Source organism: Muntiacus reevesi, chromosome X, assembly GCF_963930625.1.
Source record: "Muntiacus reevesi chromosome X, mMunRee1.1, whole genome shotgun sequence".
Taxonomy (NCBI): Eukaryota; Metazoa; Chordata; class Mammalia; order Artiodactyla; family Cervidae; genus Muntiacus; species Muntiacus reevesi.
In genome coordinates this window covers 121,471,566-121,494,387 of record NC_089271.1, presented here as the reverse complement: position 1 = coordinate 121,494,387, position 22,822 = coordinate 121,471,566, and positions in this window count along the sequence as shown.

Sequence of the window (22,822 nt, the reverse complement as noted above, 5' to 3'; positions counted from 1 at the left end):
AAAGTTTCAATACACTACGAGAAATAAATTAGCATCAATGGGAAGTACATTGTTTTAAGATATCTACTGCAATCCTCAGTGAAAGGAGGATCCTCAGTGAAACCCAGTCCTCAGTCATGTCCAGCTCTTTGAGACCCCATGGACTATACAGTCCATGGAATTCTCCAGGCCAGAATACTGGAGTGGGTAGCCTTTCCATTCTCCAGGGGATCTTCTCAACCCAGGGATTGAACTAAGGTCTCCCACATTGCAGGCAGATTCTTTACCAGCTGAGCCATAAGAGAAACCCAGAGCAACCCCTAAAAAATAATTCAACAAGTAGAGTAAACAATGGAAACTAAAATGGCACACTGGAAAATATCTGTTTAATGAAAAAAAGGCAGTAAAGGAGAAATAGAGGGGAAAAAATACATGACATAGAGAAAATAGCCAAATGGCAGCTATAAATAATTATATTTATATTATAATCAATAATTATATTACATGTAAGTGAAATAAGCATTACAAGAAATAGATTATCAGAACTTCCTTGGCAGTCCATTGGTTAGGACTCCACAGTTACACTGCAGGGTTTATAGGTTCCATCCCTGGCCAAGGATCTAAGATCCCACATGTGGCTCAGCCAAGGAAAAAAATAGACTATCAGACTAGATTAAAAAATAGCATCCACCTGCATGCTGTCTAGAAGAGACACACTTTAGATTTATGACACAAATAAGCTGAAAGGATAAAAAATGATTTCCAATGCAATCAGCAACCGTAGGAGAGCTGGAGTGGCCATATCAATGCATTAGTTTTCTATTGCTATGTAACAAAGGATCACAAATTTAGCACCTTAAAATGATACCCATTTATTAGCCCATAGTTCAGTAGGTCATGAAACCAGACAAGTCCTCTGCTTAAGTCTCAAGAAGCCAAAATTAAGGTGTGAACAGGCTGTCTTCTTATATGGAAGTTCTACAAAAGAATCTGCTTCCAACAACAAAAGGGCATCAACTGCCACAGTTCAAAGAATTTGCTTCCAAGTTTAGGTTCTTGGCAGCAATTCAACAGCTATTCCTTGTAGCTGTGAAGCTGAGGTCCCCATTTCCTTGATACATGGACCCAAGTACCTTCAAGCAAACAACGGAACATCAAATCCTTCTTGTGCTTTGAATTTCTAATCTCCTCTTCTAGCACCAGCCAGAGAAAACTCTGCATTTAAAGGGCTGACCTGATTGGGTCAGGCCCACTGGATAATATTTGTATAGTAAGTTTAACTGATGTGGGGCTTTAATCATATCTGGAAAATTAATCACTTTGCGTTAATCACATGGTATTTGATTGAATAAGAAGGAAACAGGAATCTTGTGGAGCCATCTTTAGAATTCTGCCTACCACAACTAATATCAGATAAAACAGACTTTAACACACACAAAAGTGTTACTAGAGGGAAAAAGACATCTTGCAGTGAAAAGGGGTCAATTCACCAGGAAGACATAACAATTGTAAATACACACCTAACAAAGTGGCCCCAAAATAAATGATAGAAAAACTGACAGAAGTGAAGGAAAAGTAGTCTCCAATATCTTACTCTCAACAATAGACAAAAGAACTAGAGGAGAATATCAGCAAGGATAAAGAAGACCTGAACTTGACCTAAATTATTTCTATAGGACATTCCATCCAACAGCAGCAGAATACACAATCTTTTCAGTGTCCATGGAAAATGTTATATCATTCATGTTTATGGTTTCTGCTAGGCCATAAAACAAGCCACAATAAATTTAAGAGGATTGAAATCATATAGTGTATATATCTGACCACAATGGTATTAAATTAGAGATCAGCAACAGAAAGAAATTTAGAATATCCAGAAAGACTTGCAAATTAAACAATACATTATCAATAACCTATAGGTAAAAGAAATCACAAGGGGAGTTGAAAAGAAATTTCAACTGGATAAAACTAAAACACATATTAAAATGTATGGGATTGAGCTAAAGCCATGCTTGAAGGGAAACTTATTGCTTGAAATGACTATGTAAGAGAAGAAACATCACAAATAAATAATCTAAGTTTTCATCTTAAGAATCTAGAAAGAGTAGAGCAATCTAAACACAAGGCAAGCATAGATAGGAATAATAAGGGCTTCCCTGGTGGTCAAGTGGTTGAGTCTGCCTTGTAATGCAAGGGATAGCAGTCCAATCCCTGATCTGGGGAGATCCCACATGTCACATGGCAATTGGGCTGAGCCCATGCTTTAGAGCCCACAAACTGCAACTGCTGAGCTCATTCATGTGCGGCAAGAAATGAAGTCAGGCACCCTGGAGCCTGTGCTCCACAAGAAGAGAGACCACTGCAGTGAGAAGCCCATGCACCACAACTAGAGAGGATTCGCACACCATAACAAACACCCAGCACAGCCAAAAAATAATAAGAATAAATAAATATGCTTCTTAAAAGATAAGAATAATCAAATTCCAGCAGAAATCAATAAAATAGGAAACGGAAAAACAGAGAAACTAATGAAAACAAAAGTTAGTTCTTTGAGACCAACAGTGTTGATACACCTGTAGCTAGACAGACAATGAATAGAAAAAGACTTAAATTCTTAAAATCAAGAAGGAAGAAGCAGACATCACAACTGACTCTACAGCAATAAACAGTTTATAAGATGGACATCACTGGTGGTACAGTGGATAGGAGTCTGCCTGCCAATGCAGGGGACACAGGTTCGATCCCTTGTCCAGGAAGATTCCACATGCCACAGAGCATCTGGGCCTCTGCACCACAACTATTGAGTTCACATGCTGTAAGTGTTGAAGACCCTGCCCCTCAATGAAGAGTAGCCTCCTACTCACCACCATTAAAGAAAGCCCACACACAGCAACAAAGACCCAGTGCAACCAAAAATAGATAAATATGTAAATAAATATTTTTTTAAGTTCATAAGAGAATATTATTTAACTACTTTATACCAGCAAATTAGATACCTTAGATGAAATGGACAAATTCCTGGGAGGACATAATTTACCAAAACTGACTCAAGAAAAAATAGAAAATTTGAAAGATTGTAATAGGTGAAGGAATTAAATTTGTAATTTAAATTCTTTCCACACAAAAAACCCAAGAACCAGATGAGTCCACTAGTGAATTCTACCAAACATTTAAAGGATAAATAATAACCATATTCTAGAAAGTACAAAAGGAAAGAACACTTCCCAACTCTCTCTACAGGGCCAATATTAGGTCACACTGAAGTCAGACAAAGATAGCATAAGAAAAGAAAACTATACATCAACATCCCTCATGAATAGAGGCGAAAATACCTTTGAAAATTAAACCAAATTCCCTGGTGGCTCTGGGTAAAGAATCCACCTGCTATATGGGAGACCTGGGTTCGATCCCTGGGTTGGGAAGATTCCCCTGGAGGAGGGCATGCCAACCCACTCCAGTTTTCTTGCCTGGAGAATTCCGTGGGCAGGGGAGCCTGGCAGGCTACAGTACATGGGGTCACAAAGAGTTGGACACGACTGAGCGACTAAGCACAACAATATATCAGGAGTATTTTACACCATGACTAAATGAGATTTTTTCCCAGAAATGTCCAATTGGTTTAACATTCAAATATCTTAAGGGGTGGGCTTCCCAGGAGGTGCAGTAGTAAAGAATCCTCCTGCCAATGCAGGAAGATGCAGAAGATCTGGGTTCAATCCCTAGATTGGGAAGATCCCCTAGAGAAGGGCATGGCAAACCACTCCAGTATTCTTGCCTGGAGAATCCCATGGACAGAAGAACCTGGCAGTGTGCAGTCCATGGGGTCACAAAGAGCTGGACATGACTGAGCAACTAACGCTTTCACCTAAGAAAGCTGTGCATATTTGATATTTTTACATATTTGTGAGACAGGATCAATAACACAGAAGAATGGAAATGTATATCATATTTAGAGAAGAGTGAGCAGTGTTATTTAAATAGGGTACATGATATATATGTGTGTGTGTGCTTAGTTGCTCAGTCATGTCTGACTCTTTGCAGGAGGGACATGTTCTATTGTTTTTTCCAAGAGCCCAACATTGTGCATTTTGAGTAGTGAAATGTGTGCCTTGGCTACTATTAATAGTGTTGATAATGAGTGCTGAGCTCTTGGCAAAGCCTTATATTGTGACCTTGGAAGGAAAGTTATGACCAACCTAGACAGCATATTAAAAAGCAGGAAGGTTACTTTGCCAACATAGGTCCGTCTAGTCAAAGTTATGGTTTTTCCAGTAGCCATGTATGGATTTAAGAGTTTGACTACAAAGAAAGCTGAGCACCAAAGAATTGATGCTTTTGAACTGTGGTGTTGGAGAAGACTCTTGAGAGTCCCTTGGACTGCAAGGAGATTAAACCAATCAATCCTAAAGTCTTGAATATTCATTGGAAGGACTGATGCTGAAGCTGAAACTCCAATACTTTGGCCACCTGATGCCAAGGGCTGACTCATTTGAAAAGACCCTGATGCTGGGAAAGATTGAAGGCAGGAGGAGAAGGGGACAACAGAGGATGAGATGGTTGGATGGCATCACTGACTCAATGGACATGAGTTTGAGTAAGTTCCAGGAGTTGTTGATGGACAGGGAGGCCTGGCGTGCTGCAGTCCTGCTACTGCTGCTGCTGCTGCTGCTGAGTTGCTTCAGTGGTGTCCGACTCTGTGTGACCCCATAGATGACAGCCTACCAGGCTCCCCCATCCCTGGGATTCTCCAGGCAAGAACACTGGAGTGGGTTGCCATTTCCTTCTCCATGGGGTCGCAAAGAGTCAGACACGACTGAGCGACTGGACTGAACTGATCTGAATATATAGAGAAATGTGATTTTATATTTTGGGTATCTGTGAGGTAAGATTTTCCAGAGTTCTTTAACCTGACAGAGATGATTTTTAGGCAATGCCCACCAGTTTATAATAAATTTAAAGATGGAACTATTTGCTAGCCAGGGCATCCAGTGCTAAAATGGCTGCTTGAAGTTTGGCCAAGTTTGGGGAGTCTTGTCCTTTTTCAGGGCCATCCTGATTAAGGGATAGAAAACAGCAACATTCCATTGAGCTCCATTTTGTAGGATGGTTAGCAAGACTATTTGCATAGTCTACTGTTGCTTGTACAGTTGATCCCAAGGGGTTTCCCAGGTAGCCAAGGGCCTGGGGGAGGGGTGACTTCCTCTAGCACCCTGGAATCTGGCAAGGGACTAAGGACAAAGGAAGCCATTCCCTCCTGCAAGTAGAACATGTCACAGGGCCCAGGTATGGTGGCATCTTGATTAAGAAGGCCCCCATAGCTGTGCTGAGTTGGTGGGGTGCTCTTTCCATGACTCAAAGCATAATGCGAAACTGAGTATGGAAAGTCACAGGCTCAAGATCTGTGACAACCTGTTTTTAGAAAATCCCAGTAGGTAGCCAGGCACCTTTTTTTCAGGGGCAGTATATTGCAGCAGAGGGCTTCCCAGGTGGCGCTAGTGGTAATGCTTGCCAATGTAGGAGACATGAGATGTGAGTCCAATCCCTGGGTCGGGAAGATCCCCTTGAGGTGGGCATGGCAACCCACTCCAGTATTCTTGCCTGGAGAATCCAATGGCCAGAAGAGCCTGGCATGCTACTGTCCATAGGGTTGGAAAGAGTCAGACACAACTGAAACAATTTCACGTATGTACGTATATTGCACCAGAAACCCTTGGGCCACCTATGGCCATCAGAAATGGTACAGACAGGACTTCCTTGGCAGTCCAGTGGTTAAGACTCCGTACTTCCACTGCAGGGGGGCTTGGGTTCCATCCCTGGTAAGGGAACTAGGACACCACATCCCCTCAAAAAACAAGTTGTGCAGAGATGATGGGAGGTATTAGAAGAGGTTGCTAAAGTCCCTTTAGTGAAGGCACTTGCAGAGGGGGGCATTAACAGGAGTACCTGTTGATTTTCATTTGGGAGTAAAATTTGTAAATGAGATATATGTTGTCATTAGAACCCAAGAAGGGCTAAATTTATATTTGAATTTGTATGTCCTTAATGAGTGTGTCTAATGAATTACTCTGGAGGAGCATTTTATCAATGGGATGCCATACCTGTGCTCCTGGAGAAAGGTGGATGTAGTTAAGATCTTGTCTGTAAGGACTGTGTGTCATGGCAAAGCTTCTGAGGTGCCCCATGGGTAGGCTGGAGAAGATGTATAATGTCCCTTTAGGGTAAATGCAAATGACCACTCAGAGGCTGTTGAATGGGCACTGGACAGAAAATGGTAGCCAGAGCTAAAGAAAAATATTTTTTTTAAATAGTTCCCAGTTGTCAAATGAATAGAATCAGTGATTTTGATAATATTGGATAACTTGTATGGGGTCCTTGGTGGAGGGGCCCACAGCATAAAGGTAGTGATAATCCACCTTGAGGTACATCCCCTCTTGTTTTTTTTTGATTTAAGAATGGGCAAAATTGGGCTATCAAAGGGAGAAGAAATGGGGATAACCACTCCTTTATTAATTAGCTTTTCTCACTAATAAGTTTAAATAATAAGTTTTAATCCTTGAGTTCCTTGTTTTAACTTATATTGAACCAAGTTATTTTATCTGGGGGTCCATGGGTTCCATTTTATTAAACCAAATTGTAAGTTCTCAAAGACTTACTTTAGTTTGAATTTATTATGTTGCGTCAAGCATCTATGCCCAATATAGAATATTTTAGGGCAATAGGTATTGTGACTGGAAATTTAGCCAAGGCTACAATTAGAGTGAGGTGTACTCATTTTTTCTTCATTTTATATTTAACTACCTTCTTTAGATTTTTAGGGGACACAATGTGTAAATTTACTGGGATCCCCAGGCACAACTGTAATTTAAGCCCCATCTGGATTAAGTTCATAAAAGGTTTTGTCAATTGATGTACTTTAGCAAATGTTAAACTTAATTTAGAACCAAGGCTATAGAGGCACAAAAGCCAATCAGCATTGTTTCTATCATTTTGCTACACAAATTCTTTAATATATAAATTTCAAATTTCCAATTGGGTCAAATTGTGGGATTTGGTTTTAATTTAGCTACATATTTTATATATCCACAATTCATATATTATATATTGATATTAAAATATTATGTTTACCTAATTTAATTACCTTCTATTTTCTTCTCCTGTGTCTAGCCAGGGATTTGTTTCAAAATCAATAAGTAATCTAGTACTAGCATTATGCTTGTTAAAACTGGCATTTGCTGAGTACATAAGGTTTAAAGTTCCCCTTTATTTTCCCTCGGGCTTGTAGCCACATAAAGCAGCAGTCTTTTATCTTTATCTTTTTTTCTGCCTTCTGTTTTAGGCTTGTTGCCACCCAACCAAAGCTACAGTCTAGTTTTTGCTTCCAACTGAGAAGAGAGAAAGAGGGGAGAAAAAGGGGGCCTCTTGTATCCAAGCAACCTTTCCCTGGGACCACCCCTATCCCCACTGGACTCTTTTTTTTTTTTTTTTGAATGGTCTATAGAATTTATAGGCAGCTAAACTTCTCCCCTTCTTTTTTCTCTTCTGGATATTTACCTGGTAAGCTCTTGGTGATCCCCAGTAGCCTCTGCTGTGAGTAGTGGCCTCTCTTTCTAGGGTACCCCACCTCAAAGGGGTGACATCTAGGAGAGCAATGGTGACCTCGGCTTTATTGTTTCAGTGTTTTGGTTTTTTGTTTGTTTGCTTGTTTTCTTCCATTTATTTTTATTAGTTGGAGGGGTGGTTTTGTTTTAAAGAGGAGATTCAGCATATCCATAAGCAGCCCAAGTACATGGACCTGGACATTTACCATCTCCTACTCACGTGTTTTATAGGGAGTGGGATTAAAGTGCCCCTTTTCCTTCATATCTCCTTTTTTAAAACAAACATTGAGCCACAGGTCTCCAAGGATGGATTTCTTACATCCCACGTAGTTGAAGAACAAATATGACAGCAGCAAAGCAAGCAACAACAAAAGGATTTGCCTTTGAAATGAACTTTAAGGTTTGGGGCTTCCCAGGTATGCTAGTGGTAAAGAACCTGCCGGCCAATGCAGGAGACGTAAGAGACACGGGTTCAATCCCTGGGTTGGGAAGATCCTCTAGAGGAGGGCATGGCAACCAACTGCAGAATTCTTGCCTGGAGAATCACCATGGACAGAGGAGATTTGTGGGCTAGGGTCCTTAGGTTTGCAAAGAGTCGGGCACAACTGAAGCAACTATACATGTATACCATGGTTTGCTGTGAAAAGGAACCCTGAGCTGTACTGCCAGTACATCTGTAAAGTGTACCAGGGACCAATGCCTAGAGTCTACTCATTTATTGGGAGGGGAGACTTCAGCCCACTGCTGACTTCAGCCCTGCTGGGTCAATGGGTCAGAGTGACACCCAACTTGGTCCCATCAGAGGAAGTCTTTCTTCACTCCCTTGGGCAGGGAGCTGGATCTTCTCAATTAGCCAGTGATCCTAATCACCCCCAATGTCACTGCCCAGGACTTAGATGTGTCAAACCAGGGAAATCAGGTTTGACTCAGTGGACCCAGCTATCCAAGGTAAGATGACAAATATGGAATTTTGGCAACAACCAAAGCAAACTTCAGCACCTGAAACTAAGTGAGGAGTACCGTAGAGGCCTTTGCCTTTGAAGTCCTCTTAGATTTAGTTGGTGGATCATGGCAGCACACAGCAGATACGGCATGAAGCAGTGGCAGCAAGAGTGCCAGTGTGCCAACAGTCAGTCATGCCTTCCCAGGCGGTACTCACTGTGTGTATGCTCAGTCATGTGACTCTTTGCGACCCCATGGATGGTAGCCTGCCAGGCTCCTCTGTCCATGGGGTTCTCCAGTCAAGAATACCAGAGTGAATTGCCATTCCCTTCGCCAGGGGATCTTTCCGACCCAGGGATCAAACCCTTGTCTCTTGCATCTCCTACATTGCAGGCAGATTCTTTACCACTAGCGCCACCTGGGAAGTACTCATTGCTTGGTAAATCCAGTTAGTAAATCAAGAGCAGTCTAGAGGCAATCCCTCTCCAATGAACATTGAGTCATCTTGCACACTGCACCAATGGTTCTCTGCCCAAGTCTTAATTCATAAAGGTGGCTGAGTGTTGAGGGAGGAATAGACATCGGCCACAGCCTTTATTGGGATTTCTGAGGGAAAGGCAAGACAGGGCAGGGTAAACAGTTTCCGATTGGCTAGTTTGAATAATTTTGGCGGGTCCTAAACTATAAGGGTGATTTCCAGTTGCTTAGTATCCAGCCGTGGGATGATTAAGGCAGAAGACTATTGTTTATTGTTTCTAAAGGAACTGTAAGTAATATTAAACTTTTCCTTCAATGGCATTGTCCTCTCCATGCCACCATTCAGCCACCTTTATAAATGAAGACCCAGGCACAGAACAATGTGATACTGACTGGGATGGCACTTAGGAGAAAAATAAAAAGGGAAAGAAAGAGAGATAAGAAGAAGAAGGTCAGGGAAGAAGGAGAAGAAGAAAAGAAGAGAGGGAGGGAGTGAAGGAGGAAGAGGAGAGAAGGAAGGAAAAGAAAATAGAGTGTTGGCAAGGATTTAGAGAAATTAGAACCTGTGTCATTGCTGGTGGGAATGTAAACTGGTGCAGCTGCTGTGAAAAATGATATGGCAGTTCCTCAAAAACAATTAAACATAGGTTTACCATACAATCCAGCAATTCCACCTCTGTGTATATATCCAGAAAAATTGAAAGCAAGGACTCCAACAGATATTTGTATACCCATATTCAAGCATTATTCACAATAGCCAAAAGGTGGTGCTGTGGTCTGAATGGCTGTGTCCATCGCCTCCCTCATTCATATTTAGTACTATTCATTTATTAGTAGATGAATCTTTGGGAGATAATTAGATAATGAAGGTGGAACCCTCATGAGTGATATCAGTGCTTTTACAAAAGAGATCCCACAGTGATCCTTAGTTCCTTTCACCATATGAGGACCCAGAGAAAAGGTGCCAGTTATCACCAGGAAGGGAGCCTTCACCTGGACATACGTGGACCTTGATGTTGGACATTTAGCCTCCAGAAATGTGAGAAAGAAATGTCTGTTATTTATAAGCTACCTAGTCTATGGTATTTTGTTACAGCATCCTGAATGGACTCACAGGGGGCAAGCAAATCAAGTATACATCAACAGATGAATGGATAAATAAAACGTGATATATATACACAATGGAATATGATACGGTCTTATAAAGGAAGGAAATCCTGACAAATGCTACAATATGGATTAACTTTGAAGATACTATGCTAAGTGAAATAGCCAGTCACAAAAGGACACATAAATGATTCCACTTATATGAGGGACCTAGAGTAGTCAAAGTCCGTAGAGACAGAAACTATCAATAGAATAGTAGTTGTCAGGGGCTTGGGAAGGGGAAGTGGGGAGTTACTGTTTACAGAGTTTCAGTTTAGGAAGAGGAAAAAGTTCTGGAAACAGATGGTCATGATGACTGTATGACAATGTGAATGTACTTAATGCCAGTGAAGTATATACTCTCAGTTCAGTTCAGTCAGTCAGTCATGTCCAACTCTTTATGACCCCATAGACTGCAGCACGCCAGGGTTCCCTGTCCATCACCAACTCCCAGAGCTTGCTCAAACTCATGTTCACCAAGTCAGTGATGCCATCCAACCATCTCATTCTCTGTTGTCCCTTTCTCCACCTGCCTTCAATCTTGCCCAGCATCAGGGTCTTTTCCAATGAGTCAGTTCTTCTTATCAGGTGACCAAAGTATTGAAGTTTCAGCTTTGGCATCAGTCCTTCCAATGAATATTCAGGACTGATTTCCTTTAGGATTGATTGGTTTGATCTCCTTACAGTCCAAGGGACTCTCAAGAGTCTTCTCCAACACCACAGTTCAAAAGCATCAATTCTTCAGTGCTCAGCTTTCTTTATAATCCAATTCTCACATACATACACTTAAAAATGGCTAAAATGGTAAATTATATCTTATGTATAGTTTAACACAATTATTTTAAACTATCGACAAAGAACAAGAAGTAAATTTGTCAAACTGATAAAGGAGATGAGAAAACTCTATAGCTCACATCATAACATCATCTTAGCATCAACAATGAAAGAGTGAATGCTCTCTAAGATTAGAAACAAGTCAAGGATGCCCACTCCTGTCACTTACATTAAATACTGTACTGGAGATTCTAAGCCAGGGTAATCAATCAAGGAAAAATAAATAAAAAGCATCCAGATTGGAAAGGAAGAAGTAAAAGTGGCTTTTTGGCAGATAACAATCATTAATATAAAAAGTTGAATGAAAGCCACAAAAAGCCTATGAAACTAATGAGTTCAGTAAGGATATGAGAAAAAGCTAAAAAAAAAAAAAAATGAACTGCAATTCTATACACAAGCAATGAAAATGTGAAAATAAAAAAGAAAGATAATTCTATTCACAAAATCATCAAAACAAGTAAAATATTTAGAAATAAATTTACACAAAAACTATAAAAAATAGTGTTGAGAGAAGTTGAAGATCTACATAAAGAGACATTCCATGTCATGAAAGATGGCAATTCTTACCAAATTGATCTATAAATTGAAATCAATAAAATGAAATCCCTATAAAAAGTCCAGGACTTCTCTGGTGGTCCAGAGGTTAAGACTCAATGCTTCTACTGCAGGGGGCATGGGGGTGGGTTCAATCCCTGGTTGGGGAACTAAGATCCTGGATGCTGCTAGGTGTGGCCAAAACAAAACCCCTCAAAAAAGTCCACTATTTTTTATTTTCTTGGAAATTTACAAGCTTACCCTGAAATGTATATGAAAATGCAAAGGATTCAGTATAGCCAAAACAATTGTGAAAAGGAGTCAATGGGAGAATTTTCATTTCCATATTTCAAAACTTATTATAAAGTCAGTTATTGACAGTATGATAATATCATAAAGATAGAAATATAAATCAATGGAACAGAATAAAGAATCCATAAATGAACCCTTATATAATGGTCCATATATTTCTGATCAAGGTGCCAAAGCAACAAAGCAATTCAATGCGGAAATAACAGTTTTTTCAACAAATAGTGCTAGGACAATTAGAGATTCACAAGCAAGAAGATAATTTTAGGCCCTTATCTACACCATACATTTAAAAAATGAAGCCAAAATGGATGAGCTAAAGTAAAAGATAAGGTCATAGAAATTTTATTTTTTATTGAGGTATAGTTGATAAATAATATATGTTTCAGGTGTACAACACACTGATTTATAATTTTAAAGGTTATATTCCATTTATAGTTATGAAATATTGACTATATTCTCTGTGTTGTACAATATATTCTTGTAGCTTATTTATTTTATACATGGTAGCTTCTACCTCTTAATCCCCTACCCCTATCTTGCCCACCACTTCCTCCTCCACTGGTAACCATTAGTTTGATTTCTATATCTATGAGTCTGTTTCTTTTTTGTTATATTCACTAGTTTGTTTTATATAGTTTTAGATTTCACATATAAATAATGCTATTATTTGTCTTTCTCTGTCTGATTTATTTCATTTAGCATAATACCTTCCAAATCCATTCATGTTGCTGCATATAGCAGAATTTCATTCTTTTTTATGGATGAGTAGTATTCCAGTGTGTGTGTGTGTGTGTGTGTGTGTGTATCACATCTTCTTTATCTATTCATGTTTTGATGGACACTGAGGTTGCTTCCATATTTGGCAATTGTAAATAATGCTGCTGTGAATACTGGGGTTCATGTGTCATTTCAAATTAGTGTTTTTTGTTTCTTCAGATATATACCCAAGAGTGGAATTGCTGTATCACATGGCAGTTCTATTTTTAGTTTTTTGATAAATCTTCATACTGCTTTCCACAGTTGCTGCACCAATTTACATTCATACCAACAGTGTACGAGAGTTCCTTTTTTTTACATCCTCCCCAGCGTTTGTTACTTGTGGGCTTTTTGATGATCACCATTCTGACAGATGTGAGGTGATATCTCTTTGTGGTTTTGATTTGCATTTCTCTGATGATTAGTGATATTCAATATCTTTTCATGTGCCTGTTGGCCATCTATATGTCTTCTTTGGAAAAATGCCTATTCAGATATTTGCCCTATTTTTAGGGAAAAGGGTTATTTGGGTTTATTTTTTAATTTATTTATTTTAATTGGAGGCTAATTACTTTACAATATTGTAGTGGGTTTTGCCATACATTGATATGAATCAGCCATGGGTGGACATGTGTTCCTCATCCTGAACCCCCCTCCCACCTCCCTCCCCATTCCATCCCTCAGGATCATCCCAGTGCACCTGCCCTGAGCACCTTGTCGCATGCATTGAACCTGGACTGGCGATCTGTTTCACACATGATAATATACATGTTTCAATGCTATTCTCTCAAATCATCCCACCCTCATCTTCTCTCAGAGTCCAAAAGACTGTTCTATACATCTGTATCTCTTTTGCTATCTCGCATATAGGGTCATCATTGCTATCTTTCTTAATTCCATATATGCGTTAATATACTGTATTGGTGTTTTTCTTTCTGGCTTACGTCACTCTGTATAATAGACTCCAGTTTCATCCACCTCATTAGAACTGATTCAAATGCATTTTTAATGGCTGAGTAATATTCCATTTTGTATATGTACCACAGCTTTCTTATCCATTCATCTGCCGATGGACATCTTGGTTGCTTCCATGTCCTTGCTATTATAAACAGTGCTGCGATGAACATTGCGGTACACATGTCTCTTTCAATTCTGGTTTCCTCAGTGTGTATGCCCAGAAGTGGGATTGCTGGGTCATGTGGCAGTTTTATTTCCAGTTTTATAAGAAATCTCCACACTGTTCTCCATAGTGGCTGTACTAGTTTGCATTCCCACCAACAGTGTAAGAGGATTCCCTTTTCTCCACACCCTCTCCAGCATTTATTGTTTGTAGACTTTTGGATAGCAGCCATTCTGACCGGCGTGAGATGGTACCTCATTGTGGTTTTGATTTGCATCTCTCTGATAATGAGTGATGTTGAGCATCTTTTCATGTGTTTGTTAGCCATCTGTATGTCTTCTTTGGAGAAATGTCTGTTTAGTTCTTTGGCCCATTTTTTGATTGGGTCATTTATTTTTCTGAAATTGAGCTGCAGGAGCTGCTTGTATATTTTTGAGATTAATCCTTTGTCAGTTGCTTCATTTGCTATTATTTTGTCCCATTCTGAAAGCTGTCTTTTCACCTTGCTTAAAATTTCCTTCATTGTGCAAAAGCTTTTAAGTTTAGTTAGGTTCCATTTGTTTATTTTTGCTTTTATTTCCATTACTCTGGGAGGGGGGTCATAGAGGATCCTGCTATGATTGATGTCAGAGAGTGTTTTGCCTATGTTTTCCTCTATGAGTTTTATAGTTTCTGGTCTTACATTTAGATCTTTAATCCATTTTGAGTTTATTTTTGTGTATGGTGTTAGAAAGTGTTCTAGCTTCATTCTTTTACAAGTGGTTGACCAGTTTTCCCAGCACCACTTGTTAAAGAGATTGTCTTTTTTCCATTGTATATTCTTGCCTCCTTTGTCAAAGATAAGGTGTCCATAGGTGTGTGGATTTATCTCTGGGCTATCTATTTTGTTCCATTGATCTATATTTCTGTCTTTGTGCCAGTCCCATACTGTCTTGATGACTGTGGCTTTGTAGTAGAGCCTGAAGTCAGGCAGGTTGATTCCTCCAGGTCCATTCTTCTTTCTCAAGATTGTTTTGGCTATTCGAGGTTTTTTGTATTTCCATCCAAATTGTGAAATTATTTGTTCGAGTTCTGTGAAAAATACCGTTGGTAGCTTGATAGGGATTGCATTGAATCTATAGATTGCTTTGGGTAGTATAGTCATTTTTACAATATTGATCCTTCCAATCCATGAACACGGTATATTTCTCCATTTATTTGTGTCCTCTTTGATTTCTTTCATCAATATTTTATAGTTTTCTATATATAGGTCTTTTGTTTCTTTAGGTAGATTTATTCCTAAGTATTTTATTCTTTTCATTGCAATGGTGAATGGTATTGTCTCCTTAATTTCTTTCTGCTTTCTCATTGTTAGTGTATAGGGATGCAAGGGATTTCTGTGTGTTAATTTTCTATCCTGCAACTTTACTATATTCATTGATTAGCTCTAGTAATTTTCTGGTGGAGTCTTTAGGGTTTTCTATGTAGAGGATCATGTCATCTGCAAACAGTTGAGTTTTACTTCTTCTTGTCCAATCTGGATTCCTTTTATTTCTTTTTCTTCTCTGATTGATGTGGCTAAAACTTCCAAAACTATGTTGAATAGTAGTGGTGAGAGTGGGCACCCTTGTCTTGTTCCTAACTTTAGGGGAATTGCTTTCAATTTTTCACCATTGAGGATAATGTTTGCTGTGTTTGTCATATATAGCTTTTATTATGTTGAAGTATGTTCCTTCTATTCCTGCTTTCTGGAGGGTTTTTATCATAAATGGATGTTGGATTTTGTCAAAGGCTTTCTCTGCATCTGTTGAGATAATCACATGGTTTTTATCTTTCAATTTGTTAATGTGGTGTATCACATTGATTGATTTGCAAATATTGAAGAATCCTTGCATCCCTGGGATAAAGCCCACTTGGTCATGATGTATGATCCTTTTAATATGTTGTTGGATTCTGTTTGGATTCTGTTTGGATTTTATTTATCTTCTCAAAGAACCAGCTTTTAGCTTTGTTGAGTTTTGCTATGGTCTCTTTTGTTTCTTTTGCATTTATTTCTGCCCTAATTTTAAAGATTTCTTTCCTTCTACTAGCCCTGGGGTTCTTCATTTCTTCCTTTTCTAGTTGCTTTAGGTGTAGAGTTAGGTTACTTATTTGACTTTTTTCTTGTTTCTTGAGGTAAGCCTATATTGTTATGAACCTTCCCCTTAGCACTGCTTTTACAGTGTCCAATAGGCTTGGGGTTGTTGTGTTTTCATTTTCATTAATTTCTATGCATATTTTTTTTTCTTTCTTGATTTCTGGGTTTTTGCTGTTGAGTTGTATGAGTTGTAAAACTATAAAACTTTTAGAAATAAACATAGGAAAAATTCTTTGTGACCTTGGGATTTATTTCCTGTGATTGTATGACTGAGGGTCATATCAATTTGACCTATTGACCAACTTAACCAAACTGATGTCTATCACTCCAACCAACATAGCAGAATACGTATATATTTCTAATGCACATTAAACATTCACCAATATACACCATATTTGGGGCCAAGCGGATTCTTTACCAACTGAGCCACAGGGATGGCCATCATTAGTCATTAGGGAAATGCAAATCAAAACTGCATTGAGATACTGCTACTGCTACTTCATACTCGCCAGAACAACTATAATCAAAAACAAACAAGAAAGTTTTGACAAGGTTGTGGGAAATCTGGAAACCTCATACATTGTAGAATTGTGCAGTCACATTGTAAAACTGGTTGGCAGTTCATTACTGTATGAGCTAGGAATCTTATTCCTAGGTATATACCCAACAGAAGTGAAAATAGAAGTCCACACAAAAACCTGTACACAAATGTTCATCATGTATATAATGTAAAAAAAATAATACCATCATGATACATCATAATAGTAAAAAATGGAAGTAATCCAAGTATCCATCAACTGATGAATACTATATAAGTAAAATAGGGTAGGTACATCTATACAATGGAACATTATTCTGAAAGTAAAAAGGAATGAGGTACTGAGACATGCTGTAACATGGATGAGCCCTGAAAATTATTCTAAGTGAAAGAACCCAGTCACAAAAATACCACATATTGTATGGCTCCATTCATATGAAATGTCAAATAGAGAAATCTATAGAGACAAAAAATAGGTTAAGTGAATGCCTACAGCTGGAAGGGTCTGGGCCAGGAGTCCAGGTGTTTTTTCCCACACCATCAAGCAATTTTCCAATTATCAGTAGATACTGACATTAATAGTAGTGTTAGTAGCTCAGTTGTGTCCAACCCTTTGTGACCCCATGAACTGTAGCCCGCCAGGCTCCTCTGTCCATGAGATCCTCCAGGCAAGAATACTGGAGTGGATTGCCATTCCCTTCTCCAGAGGATCTTCCTGACCCTGCGATGGAACCCAGGTCTTCTGCGTTGCAAGCAGATTCTTTACCATTTGAGCTACAGGGAAGACCTGGATACTGAAAGGGTGTCCTACAAATTTAACTCAGTTCTGACACTATCTACCTTGAGAGAGTGTCAGATCCCACATGTTAAGGGCTCAGTCCCACAAGACTATTCCCACCCCACTTTAGCTACCCATCACAAACCCAGATTGTTACTTGTGCTTCTGACCACTGACTATAAGTTGAAGGTTCCAACCCCCTCCTCAGGTTCAACTCATTTGCTTGAGGGACTCACAGAACTAAGAAAATCAGTTTACTTACTAGATTACTGGTTTATTGTAAAAAGGATGTAACTCTGGAATGGGCAGATTGGAAGAGATGCTATGTGCCAGGTATGTGGAAAGATGCATGGAGCTTCCATGCTCTCAGACACACTCATCTCCCCACATCAACCCAGAAGTTCTCTAAAACCTGACCTTTCAGGGTTTTATGGAGACTTCATTACACAGGTATAACTGACTAAATCATTGACTCTTGGAGACTGAACGCCATATACCAGCCCCCGTCCCTTCCCCAGAGGTCAGGGAGTGGGGCTGAAAGTTCCAGCTCCTTAACCATGGTTGGTTTCTTGGCACCCAGCCCCCACCTTTAGGTTACTTAGGGGCTTTCCAAAAGTGGTGGCTCAGATGGTAAAGAATCTGCCTGCAACACAAGAGACCTGGGTTTGATTCCTGGGTCAGGACAATCACCTGGAGAAGGGAATTGCTACCCACTCCAGTATTCTTCTCTGGAGAATTCCATGGACAGAGGAGCCTGGCAGGCTACAGTCCAAGGGGTTGCAAAAGTGTTGGACACGATTAAGCAACTAACACACTTCCAAAAGTCACCTCACTAACATAAACTCAGGTATGGTTGAAAGGGTCTCCTTATGAATGGCAAAAGGCATTCCTATGGCACAGAAAATTCCAAGGAGGTTGGGAGCTTTGTGCCAGGATCCAGGGACAAAGATCAAATACATCTCTGATTATACAAGGGGATGATAGCTAAAGGGTACAAGGTCTGTTTTGGGAGGTGATGAAAATGTTCTAAAATGTATTGCGATGGTGACTGCACAACTGTGTAATTTTACTAAAACCATTGAATTACACATTTAAAAAACAAAAAGAAATGAATTACTGATATACAGAATAATCTGAATAAATCTCCAGTGAAAGAATATAAACCCAAGAAGTTGCATCCTATATAATTCTATTTATATAACATGGGGTTGCAAAGAGTCAGACACGACTGAGTGACTGAACTGAACTTAACTGAACATCCTTGAAATGACAAAATTATAGCAATGGGGAGCAGACTAGTGATTGATAGGAGTTAAGGAGGAGTCAGGGGTGGGAGGAAAGCTGGTATACTGTAAAAAATCAACATAACTGATAATTGTGGTGATGGAAGCTTTCAGTACCTTGGCTATATCAATATCATTATCCTGGTTGTAGATTGTATTAGAGTTTTGCAAGATATAACCATTAGGGTAAACTGGGTAAAGGATACACTGAATCTTTGTATTACTTCTTGCAACTGTATGTGAATCTATAGTTATCTTAAAATTCAAAGTTTAATACAAAAAATATAAAATGGCACAAGGGATATAAAAGCACTGTCTTAGTTCATTCAGGCTGCAAAACAAAAGATCACAGACAAGGTGGCTTATTAAGAACTGAAACTTATTTCTGGCTATTCTGGAAGCTGGTAGTCCAAGATCAAGGTGCCATCATGGTTATGTGAGAGCCCTCTTCCTGATTCAGGGCCAGCACCTTATCACTATGTCCTCACATTGTGGAGTAGGGCAAGGGAGCTCCCTGGGGTGTTATATAAGGGTACTAAACCCATTTACAAGGGCTTCACCCTCATGACCTATTCACTTTCCAAAGGCCCCACCTCCAAATACCATCATATTGGGGATTAGGATTTCAACATATGAATTTGAGGGGACACAAGCATTCAGACCATAGCAAGCACTCTGTAAATTCTAAAGTTAAAATATTATTATTATCATACATCTTTTACAAGAATGAATAACATGGACTAGCATGAATTTTTTCATTCACTAATTCAAAAACACTTATTGAGCCTCTACTATATTCAAGGAATATATTCAACATCATGAATTTATGGTAAAATCAAAACTGTTGGCCATGTTGCAAGTTTTGAGTGAGCCTGGGTCTTTTTTTATGAAATGTCAACCAGTTGAAATACAAACATACTTGTGCGTGGGGGTGGTATACTTTTATTTTACTGATAATCACTAATAGCTCTAATCAAGATCAAGTGTTCTTATGAGAGTTCTCTGGTGGTCTAGAGGTTGGAATTCGGCACTTTCACTACTGTGGCCTGGATTCAATCTCTGGTCAGGGAACTGAGATCCTATCCTCTAAGCTGTGTGGTACAGCCCACCACCCCCCAAAAAAGATCAAGAGTTCTTGACTAATTATCTTTCACTTTTCTACCTAACGACACACTTGATTTCTCCACTTAGATATCTTGCTCTCAAACCTCCAAAGTACTAAACTGAACTTTTGGTCTCACTCGCCAAATCTGTCTCTCCATCACTAGTCTTCCCCATCTTAATAATCTACTGGGCTTGTTCAATCCAGTAATGTAGGCATAATCTTCCTTTTTCCTTCACCTCCCACATGTCTCTGGTGAGCCCACCAATGACTCCATCTCCACAGTTACCACGATATTCCAAACCATCATCCTCTCTCCCTATACTACACCATAGCTTCCTGACAGGTCTCTCTGTTTCTACTGGTGCCCAACTCATCCATTCACACCCCAGCTAAAGTGATGTTATCAAAATTTAGATTATGTCACTCTCCTACATAACCCCTTTATTTGTGACCCATTTTATGTAGAGTAACATCCAAATTGTCCCATAACCTACAAGACCTGGACCCTGACTACTTCTCCATCTGCTGCTATATTTACCTTTTTTTTTTTCACCACCATTCAGTCGCACACTGGCCTTTCAGTTGCTAGAATATATAACAAGCTCTTCCCAATCCAGAAGTCCTGGGTATACACTGTTTCCTTTGCCCAAACACTCATCATTAGGTTCCCGCAGGGCTGGCCCCCTCTCCTCCTTTAGGTCTCAGCTGTGCCATAATTTCACATAAGAGGGAAATGGGGCAGCAATCTGGTTAGAGTTGTGAAAGAGGAGTACCTAAGGGACTTGTCTCAAAGCTGCATTTGCATAGCAAACACACTGTCTTTACTTAGATTAAGTATAAATCAATAAAAAATGTCAATGTTTTCTTAAAATGCTTTTATTCATACTTTATGTAAGATTAAGAGAGCATCATCTGTCCATAAAAATATAATTTGAATTGGCTTGGGGGAAGGAGCAAGCAGTTCCAAATAGTTGAAGAAGTAGACAGGACTAAAGAGTTTTTTCATTTTATCTTGAAAGGGATGAGGGTCTATTTGTATTGTTTAAGTAGGGGCATGACATGGTCCAACTTATGTGACTAGATGAGGAGAGACTAATGACTGAAAAGCCAGTAAAACATAATTGTCCTGTACTGTGCTTAGTCGCTCAGTCATGTCCAGCTCTTTGTGACCCTATGGACTGTAGCCTGCCAGGCTCCTCTGTCCATGGAGATTCTCCAGGCAAGAATACTGGAGTGGGTTGCCATGCCCTCCTCCAGGGTATTTTCTCAACCCAGGGATTGAACTGAGGTCTCTGGCATTTCAGGAAGTTTCATTACCATCTGAGCCACCAAAAAATTAATTATTAGAGTTAATATTTATCAAGCATTTTAATGTGACAGGTACTATTCTAAGGGCGTGCCATTTATTCCAGTGCTTTATGTATACTAATTCACTTAGTCCTCACAACTATCAAATGTATTATTAGAATTCTCACTTTAAAGATGAGGAAACAAAGGCTTAGAGAGATGACTTACTCAAGAATTACAAAACTAGCAAGCGGCAGAGATAAAATCCAAACACAGAGTCTAGTTCAAAACCCATGCTCTTCATCAGTGTGATTTAAGCTCTCCTTTTCTACAACAGATTACAGAAATACCACAGGCTTGAAATTGCAAGGGTCTGACACAATGGCAATGTCTAGATTTCCAATGGTAGAAAGGTGGTAAGCTGCATGAGAGAGATTTAGGAAGTAGAACTGGCAATGCAAGGGAATCACTGTAAATCATCAGGGAGAGAGGAATCTAAGGTGACTCAGATTTCAGACTTGCCTAACTGGATAGTTGATGGTGCCAGTCATAGAGATGGGAAATACAAAATTCTGATAGAAAAGAGAGAAATCACCAAATACTTCACAGTTGATGTGCCTGAGGAACAAAAATAATTGCCAGATTGCAATCTAAGAAACTAGTCTGGAGTTCAAGAAAGAGATCTGGGCTAGAAATGTAGATTTTTGGAGTCCTGATACAAGTGCTGATACAAGTCCTGATATGAAGCATCACTACGAACAAAGCTAGTGGAGGTGATGGAATTCCACTTGAGCTATTTCAAATCCTAAAAGATGATGTTGTTAAAGTGCTATACTCAATATGCCAGCAAATTTGGAAAACTCAGCAGTGGCCACAGGACTGGAAAAGGTCAGTTTTCACTCCAATCCCAAAGAAAAGCAATGCTAAAGAAAGTTCAAACTACCACACAATTGCACTCATCTCACACACTAGCAAAGTAATGCTCAAAATTCTCCAAGCTAGACTTCAACAGCATGTGAACTGAGAACTTACAGATGTTCAAGCTGGATTTAGAAAAGGCAGAGGAATCAGAAATTAAATTGCCAACATCTGCTGGATCATAGAAAAAGCAAGAGAATTCCAGAAAAACATCTTCTTCTGCTTCATTGACTACACTAAAGCCTTTGACTGTGTGGATCACAACAAACTGTGGAAAATACTTAAAGAGATGGGAATACCAGACCACCTTACTTGCCTCCTCAGATGCAGGAGATCAAGAAGCAACAGTTAGAAGTGGACATGGAACAATAGACTAGTTCCAAATTGGGAAAGGAGTACGTCAAGGCGGTATATTGTCATCTTGCTTATTTAACCTAAATGCAGAGCACATCATGTGAAATGCCAGACTGGATGAAGCACAAGCTGGAATCAAGATTGCAGGGAGAAATATCAATAATCTCAGACATGCAAATGATACCACCATTATGGCAGAAAACAAAGAGTAGCTAAAGAGCCTCTTGATAAAAGTAAAAGAGAGTGAAAAAGCCAATTTAAAACTCAACATTCCCGTCCCCCATCCCACCTCCCTCTCCACCCAATTCCTCTGGGTCTTCCCAGCCCACCAGGCCCGAGCACTTGACTCATGCATCCCATCTGGGCTGGTGGTCTGACCGGGATGGGGAATACGTGTAACTCTATGGCTGATTCATATCAATGTATGACAAAACCCACTGAAAAATAAAAAATAAAGAAAAAAAAAGAAAAATAAAAAATAAAACTCAACATTCAAAAAATTAAGATTATGGCATCCGGTCCCATCAATTCATGGCAAATAGATGGGAAACAAAGGAAACAGTGACAGACTTTATTTTCTTGGGCTCCAAAATCACTGCAGATGGTGACTATAGCCATAAAATTAAAAGATGCTTGCTCCTTGGAAGAAGTGAAAGTCAATCAGTCATGTCCGACTTTGCGACCCCATGGACTGTAGTCCATGGAATTCTCCAGGCCAGAATACTGGAATGGGTAGTCTTTCCCT